This window comes from Lissotriton vulgaris, chromosome 3_1 (assembly GCF_964263255.1).
Source record: "Lissotriton vulgaris chromosome 3_1, aLisVul1.2, whole genome shotgun sequence".
Classification (NCBI taxonomy): Eukaryota; Metazoa; Chordata; class Amphibia; order Caudata; family Salamandridae; genus Lissotriton; species Lissotriton vulgaris.
This window is the reverse complement of record NC_141689.1, coordinates 846,447,119-846,468,625: the sequence shown is the minus strand read 5'-3', so window position 1 is coordinate 846,468,625 and position 21,507 is coordinate 846,447,119.

Below are 21,507 nucleotides of genomic sequence, written 5' to 3'. Positions count from 1 at the left end.
TTGGCATATTTTACCCATAATTTTCCACAATGTCCAGCACTCTTTAACAAAGTAAGAATGATCTGTTTCTGTGCAGTATAATAACAAAAAAAAAAATTCTTTTGATACACAATATAGAATCACAGTATTTCATTCAGTCAATCCTGGTAAATCATGAGTCTTCAGTGGATGAATAGTAAGTTCTTTATTTGATTCAAAAAGCATGAATTCTGTCTTCATAAAAACAATGTTGTAGCCGGTGCCTACGCGTTTCATCCAAAAGGACTTCTTCAGGGCTACAAATGACACATATATATACATTAATCACAATCTATACACATATACATTTTTCATAATCTACATGTACCATCTATTTTTTTTTTAAATCAAAAACATATGTACTATTTACATACTTTATACACAATCTACATTCATTTAACATTTAGTTTTGAAGCAATAACAACTCCACTGAAGCATTTCATTCTTTCAAACATTGTCTCTAGTTTGTTCCATTTTAAGATTGAAATTTCTATACTCTTTGCATAAGAACAGGACTAGCGAACATATATATTCACGGTCTGGTGGGTAGAGCGAACATTATTACCGATGCTAGAATGAGCAGTAAGAAGAACCTTTAATTGACCATAACATTTTCTTAAAAAAGGGAGAGATTAGAGTCTTGTTATTATGGCTATGCACCTTATATTTTAATCCTTTAGAGGTTCGATGTTTTCCTATTGACCATAATCTAGTCAAAACATGCATGGTATTTCTTACCAGGTAAGTCACTGTCTGGATTAAGTAGGGCTTAGCTGTTTCCTCTCATGAAAAGTCATTTGTGAGTCACTTCCTTAGTACATTTTCGTAATCTTTGTAACGAATATCTATGACAAATATTTATATATATAAGTGGCAATTTGTTCAATATTGTGGGAATGTCCCTCCTTAATCTAGGTACAAAAGTGGTGCAAGACAGAACAAAGTGTCATTCAAGTTAGTTGTGAGACACATAGATGTGTATCTACTGATACACTATATATTTGCCTACCTTGTAATTTGTCAAATAGCATCTTTCTGCTGGGGGTCACGTATCTGTGATGTATATCTCACAATGTCTTGAGCAATCGTCTCTGATGTGCCGGATTTTTATAGATCCAACATGCTATAAAGGCAGATAATATGTGCTTTATTCAATTATATTTTAGGCTAAAAAAGCGCATATGTGCATTATTCAATTATATTTTAGGCTAAAAAGCACATCATAATGTGTCCACATTTCATTTTTAAAGAATGGTGGATACTATAAGTTTAAGAACGCTTTTTTGACCAGGTACCACCATAAGACTTACATCCAATAATTAAGATGAAGTGACTTCTATATCCTAATATACTAACTATTTTAACAGAGGAACAGATCTATTACAAGACATGAGGATCTTTGTAAAAAAACGATATATAAAATTTCCATATCATTAATGTCTATGGCAGTTTTAGCAAAAAAAGCGATCTCTAGCCATCTTTGTCAGATTCAAAGGTCAGATAAGAAAAACGCTCTTCAATCTAATCTATCCAAGACATATGGAGCAGAGTAACCCCTTACACTTACTTGTGTGTTGACAAATCACTGGCTTCATGGCGTCGTAACCACAGCAGCTTGCAAATAAACGCGTTCTGTCTTGGATTTAAATAGCCCGCTAAAGTGTCATGATTGTGCACAGCTGGTCATACTTTCAAAAAAAGTCATCTTTTGCGTCAACATGTAAGCGCCATCTTTAAATATGCATGTGTGCTCCGTTGTTTAATCCATGCTGTAGCGATTTTGTGTTATAAAGACTATATCTACTATTTCAAATCTGATTTTCTTATTTGATCTTATGCTGAGTTAAACGCCTGTTTATTCAAGGATCAAAGAGCCAACGGCGTCCTTAGAGTGTGTCTATTTTCAATGCGTAAAAGCACAGGCGCCATTTTGGGATGGTTTCGTTTTATTATCAATGTCGGCCTCAAAGTCTTATACATCTGTCTATATGTCTAAAAATGCTGATATAGTACATGACAGTGTCACGAAACATTAGTTATTTCTATTTAAGCATTATTTACGAATATTAATTCAACTTAAAGTTTTTTCATTACATATGACACGCGGTCATCTGCATATTCCATAATAAGTATTATTATTTGAATCTAAGCCCGAAATGATTTTCTAATCATATGTTAAATAGTTATTAGGACAGAGAGAAAGGCCGACGACATCATTAAAGTGTGCCTGTTTTCCATGCGAGAACGCACAGGCGCCATCTTGAGATGGTTTCATTTTGTTGTCAAAGTCGACCTCAAAGTCTTATACATCTGTCTGTATGTCTAAAAATGCTGTTATAATGCATGTTCAGTCGCGAAACATGAATTGTTTCTATTTAGGCATTATTTACGAATATTAATTCAACTTCGAGTCTTTCCATTATATATGACGCGCAATCCTCTGCATATTCCATAATGAGTATTATTATTTAAATCTAAGCCAAATTAACTTGCCAATCATATGTTGAGTAGACATTGGGGCAAAATAGTATCTATTGGCTAATTTTCAGACACCACATCCATTTTGAGCGCCATTTTATAATGGTTTCTGATATCCTTATTCTAGTATATTTATCTGTTTATATATTTGTTTGTAAGTGTATCTGTTTATATATTTGTTTATAAGTTTCATAATTTTCACATATGACTTTGAAGTTTTCTGATCCTTGCATTAAGTTTTGACGAATATATTTATATATCGTTTAAAGGTGAGTTAAACAAGAACCTAGCTCTTTTTTGTTTTGACAAGCCTGGGTACAATTTTGGTTGTAATTAATTATATATTTTCTAGTTGCTTGTTTGTATAATACTACCTCCAACCTGTTAGCTGTAAATTCTGAGTAGAACAGGTATATACTGGTGGAGTATCTATGGCAACTATATATACTGTTTTAAACAGCATATTTTTGTTGTTTACATGTATTGGGAAGGAAAAAACTATTTTTGAACATTAGGATCATTTATAAAAAATGATGTAATTCATTATTAATGTTGAGTCCTAGTGTCGTCGCCCGTAGATGACAAATCCATCCTGCCTCTGCCTTTCTTAGGTTTATTTCTCTATTTCTCTATTTCCTCCTCGAAATGGGCTTTTTATATGTTCTAGAGCATGGAACCATATATCCCTTTTCTCTGGATGTTGTTCCTGTATGTGGACAGCTACAGGATATTTTGTATCTCTGTTTTTGATTGCTCGTACATGCTCTTGTATCCTGAATTTTAGGCTTCTAACACTACTTCCCACATAAATTTTTCCGCAAGCACACCCTAAAACATATACTGTGTGGGTTGTGTTGCAATTTATGAAGGTTCGTATTGTGTAATTTTTAGAGGTATTATATTTGAACTCAGTCTTTTTATTGAGTCCAATCTTGCACACTATACAAGACCCACAGATGTGGAATCCAACCTGTCTAGTTGGTAACCAATTTTTTGAGGAGGATTGTTGGCATATTTTACCCATCGAATATGTGGTGAACGAATGTGTAAGTGTATAACGAGGATCTAGTCTAGACTGAATGAAAACCGGTGTCACGTTATAAAAATGCAATTGGCATGCATTTGTATTAGTTTGCCAAACCAACCATCTGGAAGAATTAATTTCAGAGACAATTAAAGTGCCATTTCGAAGCAAAGCTTGCAATGCATCTATAGTATAATTTGTATGAGAGCGTGCCAATCGTCATATTCCGCTAAAGACGGAATGGATGGGGTATTTACATTTTTGACAGCTGCCAGGCCAAAACAAGTTGTTTGCGAAACTGTCATTTAAAAATAAAATTTGAGCTGGGATCAGGCAGGCACGATGTAAAACCTCAGTTCCCTGAACCTGCCAAGGCTTCATGCCCCAGATTGATTTTAAATTACCACTCTTTTTCCAGTGATCATAACCCTGTGTAGCCAATTTAGTTCTAAACAAGTTGCAATGAATCAATTTAGTGTGGGTTAACATAAATTTGGATTGTGAAGATGAATGAAGTTTAAAAAAATAGGATTCCATATTAGATATGTCATAATCTGTAAAATATGTGAATTTTTCTCTAAGAGTTTTAGAACTCCCCTCTATAGGAGTAGGACAATGTTCCCATTGCTTATAATTAAAAACAGGTCTTAACATGTTTGTTTTGGGCAAACAATGATGCCCATAATGTTGATAGCAAAATAGATCACCATAATTGGCCGAATTTAACTACAAATCTTCAGCATCAAAAGCAGCATAATATTTAAAATCTGAAAACAATGCATGTTCTGCTTGCACTTCCCAATCATCAGAATGTATGTCCTGTGTTACCACAACTCCTAATGAGAGACAAAACATGTATGGTACCGTTAGGATCTCGGTCGGTCTGTGGATTTCGTAGGCTACTTTATCTTAAACGATGCCATCTGCAACAGGGAATGCTGAAATGTTAACAAGTGTGTGATCATGTTTCATGATATCGGACGATGTGCGAGGGGCCAGAATTCCATTGGCCAAGTTCACAGCAGAGCATTCTTGCAAGTACTGACCGTTAAGTAAAAAGAACACTGTCACAAATCCAATTGACATGAAGAGGAAAATCAGTACAATAACCAACCAAATGTAGATCCATGGAGGGACCAGGTAATTATTTTTAAACTATGTAAAGAAAATAGTTAATTTAGTCGGTGGGTCTGCCAAACTGGGTGTCGAGGAGGACAAGCCGGAAGAGAGGCTGGCATGTTCTTCATAGTAGCCACTCGTAGGATGATTAATCAGAGGTGGAAGTGCTGGGTCTGCCTGACGTTCTTGAGGGCTGTTCGGCACCTCACTCACCCACTCATCAGGATGATAAATATACTCGAAATCCATAGTGGAAGACAGAGGTCAGACGGGTAGAAGATCAATTGTAGCGTCCATCACTTTCATAGACACACAAGGACCAATGGAAGATGATGAAGTCAGTGGATCGGATGAAATGGTGTTGCAGGAAACTGCAGGCGTGACACTATTCAGAATCGGCCACACAGTGTAACTTGACATGGTCCACTGAAATGTATCTATTGCCTTTGTGACCAGGTAAAGGTTGTAAAATGACTGTACGAGTACCCTTCAGTCCAAGCACTGGAACCGGTGCACGATAAGGGGGACCTAATTCTCTTTTGTTCTCCATCTTTTCTCATACCAGATCACCAACTTTAGAAAGCCAACCGGCAACTGGAATCAGAAGGGGTGTATCAGTGGAAGAGGGTAAATGTTCAGTCGCATAGCTGTCACGTGTCTTTTGTAGACCCTGTATCACAGTAGAATGATTATCTATGTCAAAGGTTGCGGCAGTTGCCACAACATCTAGACCATCAAGGTCTGGCAAAAACATTTTAATGCCAAAGAGCATTTCGTATGGGGTCCGCCCACCCAGAGATCTTCTAGGAAGATTATTAAGTGCATGTTAAACCCCATACAAGTGGGCAAGCCAGTTCCTGCCAGTACCTAAGACCCTAACTGTCAAGGATTGCTTTAAGTCACAGTTCAATCGCTCCACAATTGAATTGCCCTCAGGCCTGTATGGAGATGAAAATTTCACCAGAACCACATAGACTTCATTGCATTCTTGTAGGCCTTAGAAGCGAACGCTGGACCTTGGTTAGAATGGAAGGTGCAACAGGCAAACATACCTACAAAGACACGCAAATCCCCAATGACATTTCGAGTCTCAGCACTTCATTGTGGCCAAACCCAAAGGAATATAGTGCACAAATCAACTGCAACAAATATATATTTATATGTAGTATCAGAAGAGAGTGGACTGCAGTGATCAAGATAGATACAGCCAAAAGGTTGATTAGAAATACGCAGCTGTGTTTGTGGTGGGCATGTGATTGTAGACGGCTTGATTTGCTGACATATGTCACAAGAGAGCACATAATTACAGGTCTGTTCATATAAACCACGCCACCAGTAACGTTACTGTAAAATAGAGACTGTCACCGACACACCGGCATGTGCTGATGCAATGCCTTCATGTGCGGCTTTGATTACAGCTTGTCTGTGGTCCAATTTGGGAATCATCCAATCGCCAACGGAAGGAATCAAAGCAAAGGGACCTGTTCGGGAGTATTTCGATGGGAAATCCTGAGAATAAGCAGTTCCCTCCCTCGTAGCAGCTACCGCTGCCAAAATCTCATGATCTATTTTAGTCATGGATCTTGTAACTGCTGCTACAGAATGTGTGGCTACAGCAGACTTGCCCACTTCATTAGCCAAAGAATTACCAAGAGCATGGGCTCCCCCACGCTGATGGCCAAGAGTATGTATAACATGTGTGAGGGGCAGACTTTGTTTAAGATCTGCCACTCGAACCCAAAGAGTTTTATGCATAATTGCACTGCCTTTAGAGTCTTGATAGTCATTCCGAGACCAAAAGAATAGGTTGTCATGAAAAGACAGGATACAGTAATAAGAATTGCACACAATAAGAGTATTCACATTTAGATTAGCAATCTCGAGAGCAAGTACAAGAGCACGCAGCTCCTCCAATTGTGCCCTACAGTGTCTAAGTGCCTGAGTGTGTACAATGGAAGACTCCAAATTAACAATTGAGCTAGCAACAATTGTGCAAGCCACAGAATAAGCATGTTTTGAAACTGTGGCCGGTTGAGTCAAACCATCAGTATAAATGATGCAGGCATACTCATGTAGAGGAAGCAGAGACAAGGGAGGAGGATGAACGTGTTCATACAGTAAAAACTCCTGTGTCTGAAGAGCAGGATCAAAGATAAAAGTGACATCAGTCGATGTTAAAGATGTAGCTCATTTTATCCAATGGGGATGTAGTGCTTTCGAGTTAGTCACATCTTCCAAAGCAGGGAAGGGTGTGACCATAAGGATGTGTTTGCCTTGCGCCAGTGGGCGTTCTTTCCGAATCCCCATCTGTACTGCCGTCAAGATTTTTTCAACAAGTGAAAACGCATTTCTGCAGCAGTGCATAAATGTGATTTGTATTCTAATAGGAATTGTGTCTCCCTCATTGAATGTCAAGTAAGTGAAACACACTGTGCCAGAAACTATATGTATTACCAGGTTTGTGGGCTTATCAAGCGTCAACAAATAGTTAGTTGCAAGCAAGTCTGACTGCAAAGAATGTAGGATAGAGGTATGTTACGAAAGCCAGCTAGCAGAAGAAAATGTAGGTTGTATCAATGCATAAAGTGGTTTGATACGCTGGGCATAATCAGGAATGTATGTCCCTCCAAAATTCATAAATCCCAGCAAGTACTGAAGTTTCTTCAGTGTAGAAGGGGGTTACAATTGTGCACATTTCTCCGAGAAGTACGGGACTAAGCCCTTTCCTTCATTATTGAGCTCATAGCCCAAAAAGAGTACCACCAAATGGCCGATGTACGATTTTGCAAAATTAAATTTATATCCATAGTCGGCAAAGGACATGATAATCTTGTCGAACCTGACAAGATGTGGCATAAGTTCATCGTCCATCAGATAAATGTCATCTATGTACGAGAACACATCTGGGCCTATATCGTTCAACAAAGACACTATATGTGCCGCAAATGCCCCAGGGCAATTCTTATACCCCATAGGCAATAGTGCAGATTGTTTCAGATTCCTGGCGGCAGTGAATGCTGTCAAGACATGGCTCACAGTGAGATTGTGAATGTAGAAATATCCAGTGTAGTTCTGTATTAGATTGTTCACCAGGGCAGAGCTGTGTGTGTTTTGCACTGCAAAAGTTCAACAATGACTATTCAAATTTTGGTAATCCAATACAATCCGATATGAACCATTAGGTTTTGATACCATAAAGAGATGATCATTCATGATGTACATAATTCAATCACTCCTTGATACTCTAACTGTGTTAGAATGTCACAAACAGAAGCCTTTGTTTCAGGTCTGATTGGATATTGCGGTTGTGGCTGTGGTATAGAGCGTACACGTATTTCATGAGCCGGTGAATCAACATCCCAACCCACCTGATTATGATACACCGCCGGGACTAGGGCCAGAGGCCACTCAGCTGCGAAAGCCTGTGCATGCTCCTCAGGGACATATACGAAAAACTCTGAAATATTACGTCTTCCACTCTAGAAGCAGCTAACAGAAAGGGTGGAGGCCAATCTGCCTCCGCTAACAAAATGTCTTACATGGAGGTTAGATTCTCCCAGAAAACTGCCTTGATTGAATGAGGTATTTCATCTTCAATTTGGAACATAATGCCATAGAGCCTATCTGGGGGATGGGGGATGGGGGAAACCCAGGTGTCTGGAGTCTCTACTGTAATGAATGTGTCCGTTGCTGTCACCCCCAGCAAGGGACACAGAGCCTCCTGCAATATGGTAACCTCTGCTGTGCTGTCGAGCAGAGTCACTGCCCATGTTCAATCCAGAAGTCACATTCTCACAGTATGAGGAATATCCACTGTTAAACCTGCAACTTTTTTCTTTTGAAATGGGGGTCGAAAATTAGGTAGATCCTCTTGTTTTCCGTTGACTTCAAACTGTCGAGGCTGATCAAGTCCCTGTGGTGCAGGTTGACTTCTGCCACGATCTTGGCTTTTCCCTCCACTCACCTGAAAGCCATATGTGTCCTGTGAAGAACGAGGAGAACGCTGATCAGTGACTTGAAGTCTATCAGGAGACTTATTTTCGTGCGGTCGCGCAAGTACGCTCAGAAGACTCAGGTGTCAGTGATCCAGCAAGCAAAACTTACTTCTGCTGTTGCTGCCACTGTTTTTTATTCTTCCAGTTGCTTTTTAAGAAAGACTAGACGCCCATCTGTATCAGTCTGGGCTTTTTGTTGTGTTTGAGATTGCATCTGAGTAAAAGGCTTAAATCCCTGACTATTACTGGCTATGGTCTTATAAGCTTTTGCAATAATCTTTGGTAATTTGCATGGCTTGTGCACATCAGGGACAGCCTCCAAGCGCTTTGCCACCTGAAAGTTTACTGCATCGCCCTTGACATTGGCAAGGATCATATCAACAACCACTTTGAACACCCCCACCAGTCTCATCCTCAGCTCTACCGCCGCTTCGGCTCCGTGTTCATCTTGAACATGCTTAATCACAGAGGGGGGCACAGTCATGAAGGGAGTGCCGAAACACTTTGAATATACCGCTGCAAATACCTTGACCCAGGTGTTACAAACAGATAACTCGGGAAGCCAGTCTTAGGCAAACTAATAGTCAATTTCCTGTTTTTCTTCATCGGAGAGGTAGTTGGAAAAACAGCCTCTAGTTGTCAAAATTTCTCAGCAAGCCAATAAGGTAACTCATCCTTATTCTGTGGATGCTTGCCCATTACTGAATTAAACATAAGGGGACTGATGGTCACACCACCAGGACCCGCAAGTTGCACAGCAACGCCAGGGGGTCCCACCTGGAAGTTGAACGACATGAACTGTATAAGAGCTCTATGCACGCATATTAAAGAAGTATGTAATGCACAGAGTTATGCAAGCATTGCTATTATGAGCCCACATGGTGAGGGGTATACCCGGCCAAAACAGGCCATGTGGCCCCATCTATCGATAAAGGACCTAAACGGACTGGGTTATTGGGTGAGGAAGTACACCATTAAACCAAATTTGGTGTTGCCAAGCTGTGAGCGGAATTTCTAGAGCAATATAAGGCTGATAAGCATGTGGAAGTGCCATGGCAGTATATTCATGAAGCAGGTAATCCATTCAATCCACCGCCGGAAAGGTGACACAAGAATAAAAGACCTCGGAGCGGTAAGCATCATCTGCTTCTACTACAAAAATGAACGCAACACCAGCATTAGGGACTTCATTTTGAGTGAAATAAGCCATAAGTGCAGCCCAATTCGGCTGAGGATTGTGACCGCCATAATGAACAAAAAAAGAACAACTTAAAGTCCGTCAGTGCAACAACAGATTAAGAATAAAGTGATAAAACCTTTTAAAACTTCAAGCTTGAAAGAACCTATTAAACATCAATATAGGAGGTTACACAGTCACAGCTGTCTCGGAAACAGAAGTGAGGGGATTGTGGACAAGCACAAACATTACTCAAGCGTCTCGCATATTAGAACTAGACCAAATGTTGACGGTGCCATGTTGCAGGGATTCTGTATAGGGGTGTACCAACCTACCACATTAGTACCCAAAATACCAGACCGACTACCTATAGTGTCTCATTCGTTCTCCTCCAAACGCGACAAAGCTACAAATGATTGGACAACCCAGAACACACCACTCCGACTTTCTCAGGATTCGCAGGAGCAGGAAATACTCTTTCGCTCACTCACTCGTACTTGTAACGTGCGCAAAAGCAGTATCATGACAGCCAAGCTCATGCTAACTTTACCAGTACAACGACTGTGACTCACTCGTCTTTGAATCTGTAGAGGGCAAGGTGAAAATTCATATGAAGCAAGGACTTTTTATTAACATTTTTAGAATGCCACTTCTAGACAGTTGTATGCAAACAAACTATTGATGGAATGCTGAATAAATCATGCATTTACCCTGAGTCAAGAGATCTGGGTTTAATCCATCATTCTTTTGCTCACCATGCCACCGCAGTTTAGACCCAGCAATATGTAAACCAGTCTTGACTCAGTTCCTTATGGTAACAGTCAAGCCCAAACTGCCAAACCAGGTTCTGCCTGGACTGGAAAAAAGCATCCTGGGACCAGTTTTGTGGTGGTACCCAATATGAGCCAGGCTAGCTTGAATCCAGTGGCACAATGAGCAAGTGACCCATGTCTGGGCATACCAGTCCCACTTAGGGCAAAAAGTGCTACACAAGCAAATGATGGCTGGAATGCTGAATAAATCATGCATTCACCCCCAGTTAAGCGATCTGGGAAAAGTCCATTGCTCTTTTGCTCACTATGCCTTTCCTGTTTAGACCCAGCAATATGTAAATCAGTCTTGACTCTGTTCCTTATAGGAACAGTCCAGCCTGAACTTCCAAGCCAGGTCCTTACTGGACCGGAAACAAGCATGATGGGACAGGTGTCGGGGTATTTCCCCTCATCAGCCAGTCTAGCTTGAATCGAGTGGCACAGTGAGCAAGTAACCCACGTCTGGGCATACCCATCCCACTTAGGGCAAAAAGTGCTACGCAATCAAATGATGGACGGAATCCTGAATAAATCATGCATTCACCCCCAGTCAAGAGATCTGGGTTAAATCCATTGTTCTTTTAATCACCATGCCACCCCAGTTTAGACCCAGAAATTTGAAAATCAGTCTTGACCCTGTACCTTATGGGACTTATGGCCTTAACTGCCAAGGCAAGTCCTCCCTGGACCAGAACAAGCATCCTGGGACCGGTGGCATAGTGAACAAAAGAAGGATGGACTTAACCCAGAGCTCTTGACTGGGGTTGAATGTTTTATTTGCTCTTCATTCTGCCTATCATCTGTATGTCTTTTACTTTCTTGCCCTGAGTGCACCGGGTATGCCCAGACGTGGGTCCCGGGCTTTCTGTGTCACTTGATTCAAGCTTGTCTGGCTGATGAGGGGTGATTCCCCGATATCAGTCCCAACTAGGTTGTGGTCTAGTGGTCTATTTGGATTAGGGGAACCAGGAGACACCATTTTTAATCTCAACCTCCCCATTGGCTAAATTGTGCAGTCTTTTTACACTTTTTTTCTTTTTCATTTGTCGGCATGATTGGGAGAATTTAGACTCAATGTAAAAGTTTCTAATAAGTGTGTGGTCAACTCATTGACTGGATAGTACCTGGGTAGTAGAGAGGTGCCCTGTGTCATGGTATATTCAGTTCAGTTCAAAAACCTTTATTTCGGTCACTGGGATCATAAAAGTATACAAAGATAAACGGAACTAGCATTATAAATTTAAAATATACCGAACAGTGCAAATAAGACCTATTCCATCAGAGATGATTTGCATACAAATGACAACAAAGCATTTCCACTAATAGAGTACAGTGCTATGGTGGCGAGAGAAAGAAAAAAACACAGTATATATTCACCAAAATGCAATATGGTGATGACTGCAGCAATGTGTAGTGTGCTACAGGCTCTGCTTTACTATATTAACAAACTGGGCAGATCATACTCTCCTTGTGCCTCGTATCAACACAAATGACAAAATGTCAGAACTTTGAAACATGATTAATGAAAGAAATACATGCTATGGCCATGCTACCAGGACAGGTCCCCTTCATGGTTTTCATTCACACATTCAGAGCAGTTTCTCAGCAGGTGACTGGTTCTGCATCTCTAAGTGTTGATTCTGCTCCTTGAGCTGCATGGTGCAAGATCCCTTGTGTGCTGTAGCTCTTTCCTCGAGCAACTTGAATGTACCTCTTTTACAGCTCATACAGGGCTGAGAGAGTGACAGTTATTTGTCCTTTGAGAGCATTCAAAGTAGCAGGTAACCAAAATGCAGGACAACTGGTGTGGGCAGAGGGGTGTTGGCCATGATTGCAAGACAGACTGAGAAATGCGAGGACGGTTGGCCACCCCACATGGAGGCCACACTTACCCAAGGCCAATCACCAAACCCAGAAGAACAGCAGAACTAGACAGTGAAAAATCATATAGATAAACAACAACAGGCTGGGACACTTAAAGGGGCTTGTGTTAAAACCACCTGGTCTCTCCTAGAGTCCGGGGAGCAGCAGTCACTTCCTGCTAAGCTCCCCCCTAGGTGCCATTGTTTACTTCTCTTGCCCAGAGTACTATGGCCAGACATTGCCACCTGCAACCTGCACCTTCAGCCCAATCACAAGCCAAGACTACACCACATGGGTTTGTCTGGGAACAGCAATTCCAGAAAGTCACCTCGTAATGAGGCCCCCAGTGTCCACAATGTGTGGTGCCTGTCTGAGTTAGCAGGTGTATGAAACCCAGACTAGCAGATACCCAGTGCCTTAGCCATGACATTAAAATTCAAAGATCACAGTTAGGAAATACACAGCCACCAGGAAATAATCTGGACAGACAAACTACAACACTGCTGCCAAGCACACTCACACAACACTGTGCCCAAAAAAGAAAGAAAGAACCGCAGGTGGAAAGCGTGACCAAACCACACATTATGAACTGTAAGACTGGTCTTACCAGACCATGTCAGCATCCTCACTCACTAATAGCAAGAGTATTATTCATCCAGCAATTATGAGCTGACTTTCTCGAGGGAAGAGATTGTTAATTCACTGACTATGCAGTACACATCTTGTAATCAGTAAATGTTTGTTTTTAAGCACACTTTTATTTATTATAAGAATAATGAATAATAGTGTGCTATCAGGCAAAACGGTCATTTGAAGTGTCATTCACGTTTTGCCTAATTGGCAAAATCTAAACTGCTCAGCCTTCTCTGGGGATGTATTACATCTGTATTTATACAACACTTTTCCTTTCCCTTGTGAGTCCTAAATCGCTTTGTGAATGGTACAGTGTCTCTGCTCCATGGTGGGGCACTTGTATCTCAATTCTAAAAGGTTTGGAGGGTCACTTAACCCACGTCAAAAGTGGTCATGTTCAGAAACAGTCCAATGTACATTTTCATAGTCAAGATGGCATTGAATACTTCAGAGGCTTTCCAATATTTTGGTTTCTCTTCCATGATTACATGTATTGGTAATGGTGAACCCAGAGTTATCAGAAAGAAATAGCTGCTGAAGTGGGACCCCTTCTGTCTGCATCATTCTAGGTCCATGGATTAACTGGCTGTCAATGACTTCCCAGGCAAACTTTTCTGTTTTAACTGGTGCCATCATTTACTTGTGAGAAGAGCCAGATTTTAATTTGTTATCTAAAAGACAAGATGTCTGTGGTGGTACATTACCTAAAATGTGCGTCCTCTTGCGAGTTACTTGTGATCACAATAAATTATTATACACCAAAGGTCTCAAGGTAGGAGTGGTAGTCTATCTCTCTAGTATCTACACTTCTGTGAATTTCAGAAGTACAATGGTAAATGCTATGGATGGGTCAACCTTTTACAAAAAAATGTGTAATTGTATGCTTTAAAGTCCACCATTAGAATCCAGAAAATCATCCCGAATACTTATCATTTTGTATCAGTTCCAACCGCCCTTTGCCTAAAAACCAGGTGAATCTCCTTTTTCTTTTAATGAAGTGCAAGGTTTTTGTCTTTTTGATGTTAATCTTTATCCTATTTTTTAGGCAATAAGAGCTAAGTGCGCTTAATTTGCATTGGAACCCAATAAGTGTAAGATTCATCACCACAAGGTCACCCACATACTTAAGGCAACTGATGTCCCTACCTGATATCTTAGGAGAAGAAATATGAGTAGCATTTTGTTAGAACTTGGATTTCTGGTTGGCAGAAGTATGCACCCTGTCCAAGCCGAACCCATAATCACAGTCATGGTAAGTCAGATGCACACTGTAAATTAACCTGTGTTCACACACCAGTAGCTTGGCACAAAGCAGTCAGGCAATGTGGAAAGTATTTGTACAATACTTCAAACAATAACACAGTGAAAACACCACAAAAAGACCCCAAACCAGTCTAAAAAAATAGATTATGATTTTATAAATAAAACAAGACCAAAACTACAAAAATCTAATAAGTAGTAGTCGAAATATGAATTTTTAACCAGGAAATAACCATATATCTGGGTTATCTGGTTGCACTGGACCTTGGCAAAGTTAAGAGTTCAGGCTGACAATTTATCATTCCAATTCCAATGATGTGAAACATGACAGAGCTACTCCTTCTCAAACAGGAATTACAGATTAAAAGTATAATAAGGAATTCCCAATGTTAACCTATCAAAGGAGTAGGCCTCACAGTAATGAAAAATGAATTGGGGTGTTTGTCAATACTAAGACATGAAAAACATAAAAGTACTTGTCCTACCTTTCAGTTACACAACACCTTTCACTATGGACTACCTAAGACCTACCTTTGGGGTGACTTATGTTTAGAAAAGGAAAGTTTCATGTCTGGGGTGGGTGACAGCTTCACTTTATGCATTCACTCTAGACAGCCACAACTCATAAAGATTAGGCATTTCTTAGTACTTATATGTATTCTGATGGCTCTTCCTGGGCTGGAAGGGAGGGAGGAACCATATGCATATGGCTTAGTCAAATGTGAGGTGGCATGGTAGGCAAAAGAACAATTGATTGAATGCTATTACAAGTGATTGCCAGTGGGTAGAATTATTTCAAGCATATTTTTATCTCCTTTTTGGTGTTTAATGTAACACTGTAAGTGACCAAGGTGTTTGCCAAGGCGTTGGTCCCTTGCTCATTGTACCACTTGAACAAAGCTACACCTGACTGAAGAGCCCCCAATTTGGGATAAACTGTTCCGGTTTAGTGATGACTTGGCTAGAAAGTTCAGGCAGGACAGTTCTTATTGAAGAAGAGCCAAGAAGGATTTGCATATGGCTGGGTCTAATCGGAGGTGTCATAGTGGGCAAAAGAAAAATGCACTGGAATGCTACCCCAAATGACTAATGACTAGACTTATTGCAAGCATCCACCTATGCCTTTTGTGTGTTTGAGGTAAATTAATTACAAACAGAATCTTTTTCTAATTTTTAATAAATAATTCACAAAAACAAACATTTTAATTTAAGTGGGATGTTTTAATATTTTTTATAAACACATTTTTTAATTTACGTTAAAATATTTAAATGAACTAAATACAAAATATAAATGTTAACAGTGTAAAGTTACTACAACTATCTTTTCACATGTAGAGTTCTCCACCACCGGAGCAGTGATCTTCCTTTGATAAAATATAGAAAAAAATATTAAAGCATTTTAATGATAAATATTAATCTGTATATTACTGTATTTATTTTCAATCTAAAACTGAAAAAAATGCTACAATACTATTAAATTCATTTTGAGTTAAATATGTATTTATTTTCAATATATTCAAAAAAGCATTTTTCAAAGATGTATTTTAAAACATCCAACCTAATGTAAATTGTTTGGGCCCAATTCACAAAGGTAACTTTTTAACTTTTGGTATTCACAAAGGGCATTTACTACTCTTAAATGCCTATTGTGAATACTGAAAGTCATAAAGTTACACTTTCAGTATTCACAAAGTGCATTTACTATTCGGAAATGCCCTTTGTGAATACTGAAAATCATTACATTAGACTTTACCTTTGGGAATCAGGCCCTTTATGTTTACTTCCTAATTATTAAAAACTTGAAAAAGTTTATGTACAGAAGGAATTTTAAATATTTTAATTATCTAAAAAACTATATTTTTAAATGAAAGAGTAGGTTATCAAAATATTTTACCATAATATATTCGATATTTTCTATTTCTTTATGATTTGTAAAATTAAATTAAAAATATGAATCTGTGTTTTCAAATATCAACATAAACTATTTTAACATTACTTCCTAATTTCCAACTATATGCCACCGTTATTTTCCAAGGAGGGGTGTTGTAGTACCCATGGTTGGATATGTGTGATGATGGACTTACTCCACGTCTGAGCTGGAGTACATTTACTATGGTTTTGGGTCGATTTTCTCTTTCGTAATTTAACAAGGGCAGTTTGTGAGCAACCATGTGCTTAATGTTTTGTGAGTGGTTGTCCTTACTCCTAAATCCCTCCCATTTAGTAGTAAGTGTTCCCCTTATGAGAGCCACTCCACCCTCCTCTATTTGCTAGTAAGGGCTCAATCATGATGCTGTCCTGAAAGGCTCTGAACAGCAGCTGATTCGGGAAGCCTTGTTTCCAACAGACCCGGACACATTTCCGGAAAACCGATCATGATGTCCCGAAAATGTCTGAACTGTCTGACACTGTTCCGGATGGCATTCACTCTAAAGGTGTCATTTGGGCCCGACTTGTACAGGTCTAAGGGCCAAGTTTCTGGACCAACAAGTAGGATGTTGGATTCGGACAGCCTTTCCGAGTCGGTTGTTCCAACATTGATCGGCTGCCGGAATCTGACTAGGAGGCCTGTAGGAGGCCCCCTTCACCCGGGGCCCTCAGAATCAGGCCCCCCTTTCCCTGCATGCACAGTGTGGCAGGCACCATTGGGTGCCTGCCACAAGGTGTAAGGTTTTCCCCAACCACGCCACTTCTCAATTTGAGCTTGTGTTCTCGTTTAGAACACAGACTTCCATTGAAGTCAAAGGGAGTCTGACTGAAAGGTGTTTGGACATACCTTAATCGGTCGGTTGGAATCCCTGAACCCGAGTCGTTCTGAAAGCATTCCCAAACCGATTTTGTTGGTCTACTTTCTGGACAACATCATAATCGGGCACTAAGTGGTAAAGTAAAATGTGTGAGAATGTCTCTGGAGAAAGTCTGGAGAGGTCCGAGTTTTACACTCATAGGTTTTTGAATTGCATTTTGTATAAAGCAATTGCAGTACTACTTTACAAAATGAAAAATTAAGTTTTTAAATCGGGCCTTGAGTTTTCATTTAGGTCCAGATAGTCCTCCGGCCAGGATCATAATTTAGTCTTCTTGTCCTGGTGTCTGTTCCAATTGAGGCTAATCTGCCACTTTTTTTGGCAGAGGGGCTTGTATTCCTAGATACATCACAGTGGGCCAGGTGCATGTTCCCAAATACCTCCCTCAAGGTTATCGGTGAATCCTGTTAAGGACAAATAAAAATAAGAAATAGTTCAGGTTCACACCAAAACCTGGGCTGCAATGGGAATTCAGAAGGGCATATTTTCAAGCTCCTTATCGCTGCTTTAGCGGCAGTTTCCTGCCGCTAAAATGGCTAAAGTGGCGATAATGTTATCGCCGTTCTTGATAATATTGCCTCTGGAGTGTTAAATAGTCTTGCCCTTTAAGTGATAGTTTGTAAATGTAAATGTATGTGTCTTGTAAAGCGCACTGCTGCCCTGAGGGGTCGTGGTGCTGTAGACCACTGGGGAACCCGTCCTGGCTATCCCTGTGAGATGGTCCTTACTGGGTATCTCCAAGGTGAAACCAGGCATCCCCGGCGTATGTGGGGGACTGTTGTGGAGATGAGGCAAGCTAATGCCCAGAGATGCCGAGTATTATCCCTGGTTAGAGTAGGCACCGAGGTGAGAATTATCGAGTCCGCTGACCCTGGTTCACAACCCTGCCGCGTCGGGAATTGAACCCTGGTCCCGGGCCGTTCTCTGCTTCCGGGCCTGTCGCCTCTAACCAGTGAGCCACACTTTACCTCCAAAAGTAATAGTAAAGGAAGAAGTCACTACTTTATGAGCTTTGCTTAGTGGGACAGTTATAAGCAGAAGTTGCTCAATTTGGAATTAGAGGATGTATTCTCTAGGAGAGAATTTTACTAACAGGTAATTTATGGAGTGGGCTTCTGGGCTTTGCATGCAGAGATTTGTTTAGGGGAGTAGTCAGTATATATAATGAGGGACAAGCCTCTTCAAACTAAGGGTCTGAATATGGGTTTGGCAGGCAGGGTTACTCAGTCACAAATGTGACAGATAGTCCTTCTACCAAATTACAATTCCATTATATCCTATGGAACTTGAAAAATGGCAGATGGGATATCCGTTACGTTTGTAATGACGTATACCATCCACCAAACTTGTGATCAGGCCCTACGTTTTATTAAGTGGAAGTACTTTATACAGAAAAGGCTCGACATAACGAAAGTTAGCGTGTCCTCTGAAATGACGTTTTTGCAGACAGACCAGTACCCCAGAGCAACTACAAACTTCATCCTACCCAAGGCAAATCAAACAACACCTTAACAAATAAACATACCTGCTCACTTAGACACCATTGCACCATAATATACATAACCCCTTTATTTCCCAAACCTATTTTTATTTTTTGTACTCTCCACAAGATTATCATAACAACCTTAGCCCCTCACAAGAGACTCCACCAAGCCTCTTCCAGATACGCATGTCACCCTGAGCAGAGCTCATCATGGAGGAATGTATACAGCAGCACATACATTTTTTCCCAAAGTTCTATTACATACAGTTATAACCATGAATGCTCCAATTGAAGATAGCCTAGTCCACTCCAAATTAATTACATAGTAAGTGGTCAACTATCTTCTATGTTTGGTTAATGTCATTTCTTTATAGAGAATAGAACACATTATCACTACATCCAAAAAAGATAAAAGTGTGTAATCCTTCATTCTTTTAGCATACTTTTCATACAAACAATCACTTTCCATTAATCTTACTAATTTTCATTTACTACATCTAACATTACACAACATTATAGGGAAGAAGATACTAAGGCCTAGATGTACATATCTTTAGGATAGCGATTTTTTCAAATAGTATTTTTTCTGAATCACTGTTTCATAATCGCTATTCTAGATATATGAAAGTTGTTTTTCTTATTTGGTGATTAGGTTGCAATATGAGACCCACTAGATATTACAAACATCACAAGGATGGTGTCCTGTTGAGATAAGCAGACAAACATGTCTGTGAATAAAGCAATAGGTTTATAAATATCTAATCCGTTTCCCTAAAGGGAAATGGGATTCAGTTAAAAAATTAAAAATTTAACTTTTATTTTTTAAGAGCAGGCAGTGGTTTTTGGGACCTCTGCCTACTCTTGAAAGTAACTTTTTAACATTTTCAAACAGGTTATCACCACTTTTCTATTGGTAGTGAAGTATTAATATTTTGCTACTCGAATTCAGTCACAAAACATTAATACATACTGCTGGGACTGGTATTTGGAAGAGACTCTGTAAATACACAATTTCCAATTACCAAATACCAAATTGTTAACGCAAATTGCGATTTGGTAACAAGTTACGGAATTGCATTTTGCCTTTTGTACATTTAAATAAGATTTTTTGTGTTCACAAATGGATCAATTGTGCAAGTCCAAGTGTTTGCAACCTCAAAAACCCTCTGTACATGCGGTCCTAATTATTTTTAACACCAAACTGCTTTTCAGATATAAGTACATAGTATTTCAAATGAAAAGTGAATAATACATCATATCCAGAAATAATATAGAGAAAAATAAAATACATATATTTACTGCACATTACTTGTTCAACACCAATTGAAATCTCTAACATTACAAAATGATTTCTTTATTAATGCTACACAATGCTCGGAATGCAAAGCAACTTACACACACTTAAAATACATTTCTCCACTGACTGGTGTTTCTCCCTTTACAAATCAAGTAGATGAAACTTTACAGTCCATATTCAACTTATTATACACTATACAAAAGTAATATAAACATTGACAAAAGTGTTAGAAAAATATAATCATTATTAATACCTGTAAAAGAAGCAGTTGGTTCAATGTAGTTGAATGAATGAGGTGATTTGTACCACAGTCTCGAGTCCAAAAGTAAAAGATAAATGTATATCTTGCACGTTGTCACCAGCCACAAATAAACTCCATAAGAAAAGGTTATACATGGGGGACACCTTCAAACGGATTGCCTCATATCTCCATGGAAGAAGCCAGAGAATCTCTCTCCCACCATTCACCTTGGAACCGAAGAAGATCATCTGCGGTATCCGACAAGGAATGTCCCTCAGCCCCGCCCTCTTCAACATGTACATGGCACCCCAGCTAACACCATCAGATCGCATGGACCGAACATCATCCCCTATGCTGACAACACCCAGCTCATCCTCTTGCTGTCAGAAGACCCCACCACCACCAGAGACAACTTCCACGGGTGTATGATGAACATCGCCGACTGGATGATAGACAGCTGTCTCAAGCTCAACACGGACAAGACAGAAAATCTCATCTTTGTGAACAACACCTCGCCATGGAATGACACATGATGGCCTGCTGAACTTGTCCCTTTCCCCAATCCGACAGACCTCAGTCGCAACCATGGCATCATCTGGGACAGCAAGTTATCTATGCAAAACAGGTTAATGCAGTGCTGTCCCCCTGCTTCCACACCAAATGCATGCTCTGTAAGATCTTCAGGTGTCTCCCAATAAACACCCACAGGACCAGCACTCAGGCCCTTATCACCGGCAGGCTTGACAACAGGAACACTCTCTATGTAGGAAATTCTTTATGCCTCCTGAAGAGACTACTGACAATACAGAACTCAGCAGCAAGACTCCTCCTCAAACTTCCCAGATGGACTCACATCACCCCACACCTCAAGAAGCTATACTGGGTCCTAGTCCAAAAGAAATGCTAGTTCAAGATGCTGACCCATAGACAAAAAGCCCTGCAAAATGAAACACCAGCAGACATCAACAAACAAATTACCTTCCGCCAACTGACCAGACACTTGTGATTCACCTCCCTCTTCTTTGCAGACACCCCCCAGGTCTGATGATGCAACAGCAGAGGGCTCTCCTCTCACCTCGCTGTCACAGCCTGGAACGACCTTCCCCTGCACCGTAGGAACACCACATTGCTCTGGGAATTCAAGAAAGGACTCAAGACCTGGCTGATCGAATGAACAGAATAACGTGAAACAGCTACCAGATCCAAGGACTTGTGACCCTCACGGGTGATTAGCTTCACTTTATAATTCCTGACTGATTAACTAATTTATACTTGGGGTATAAGTAATTTTAACCTAGAA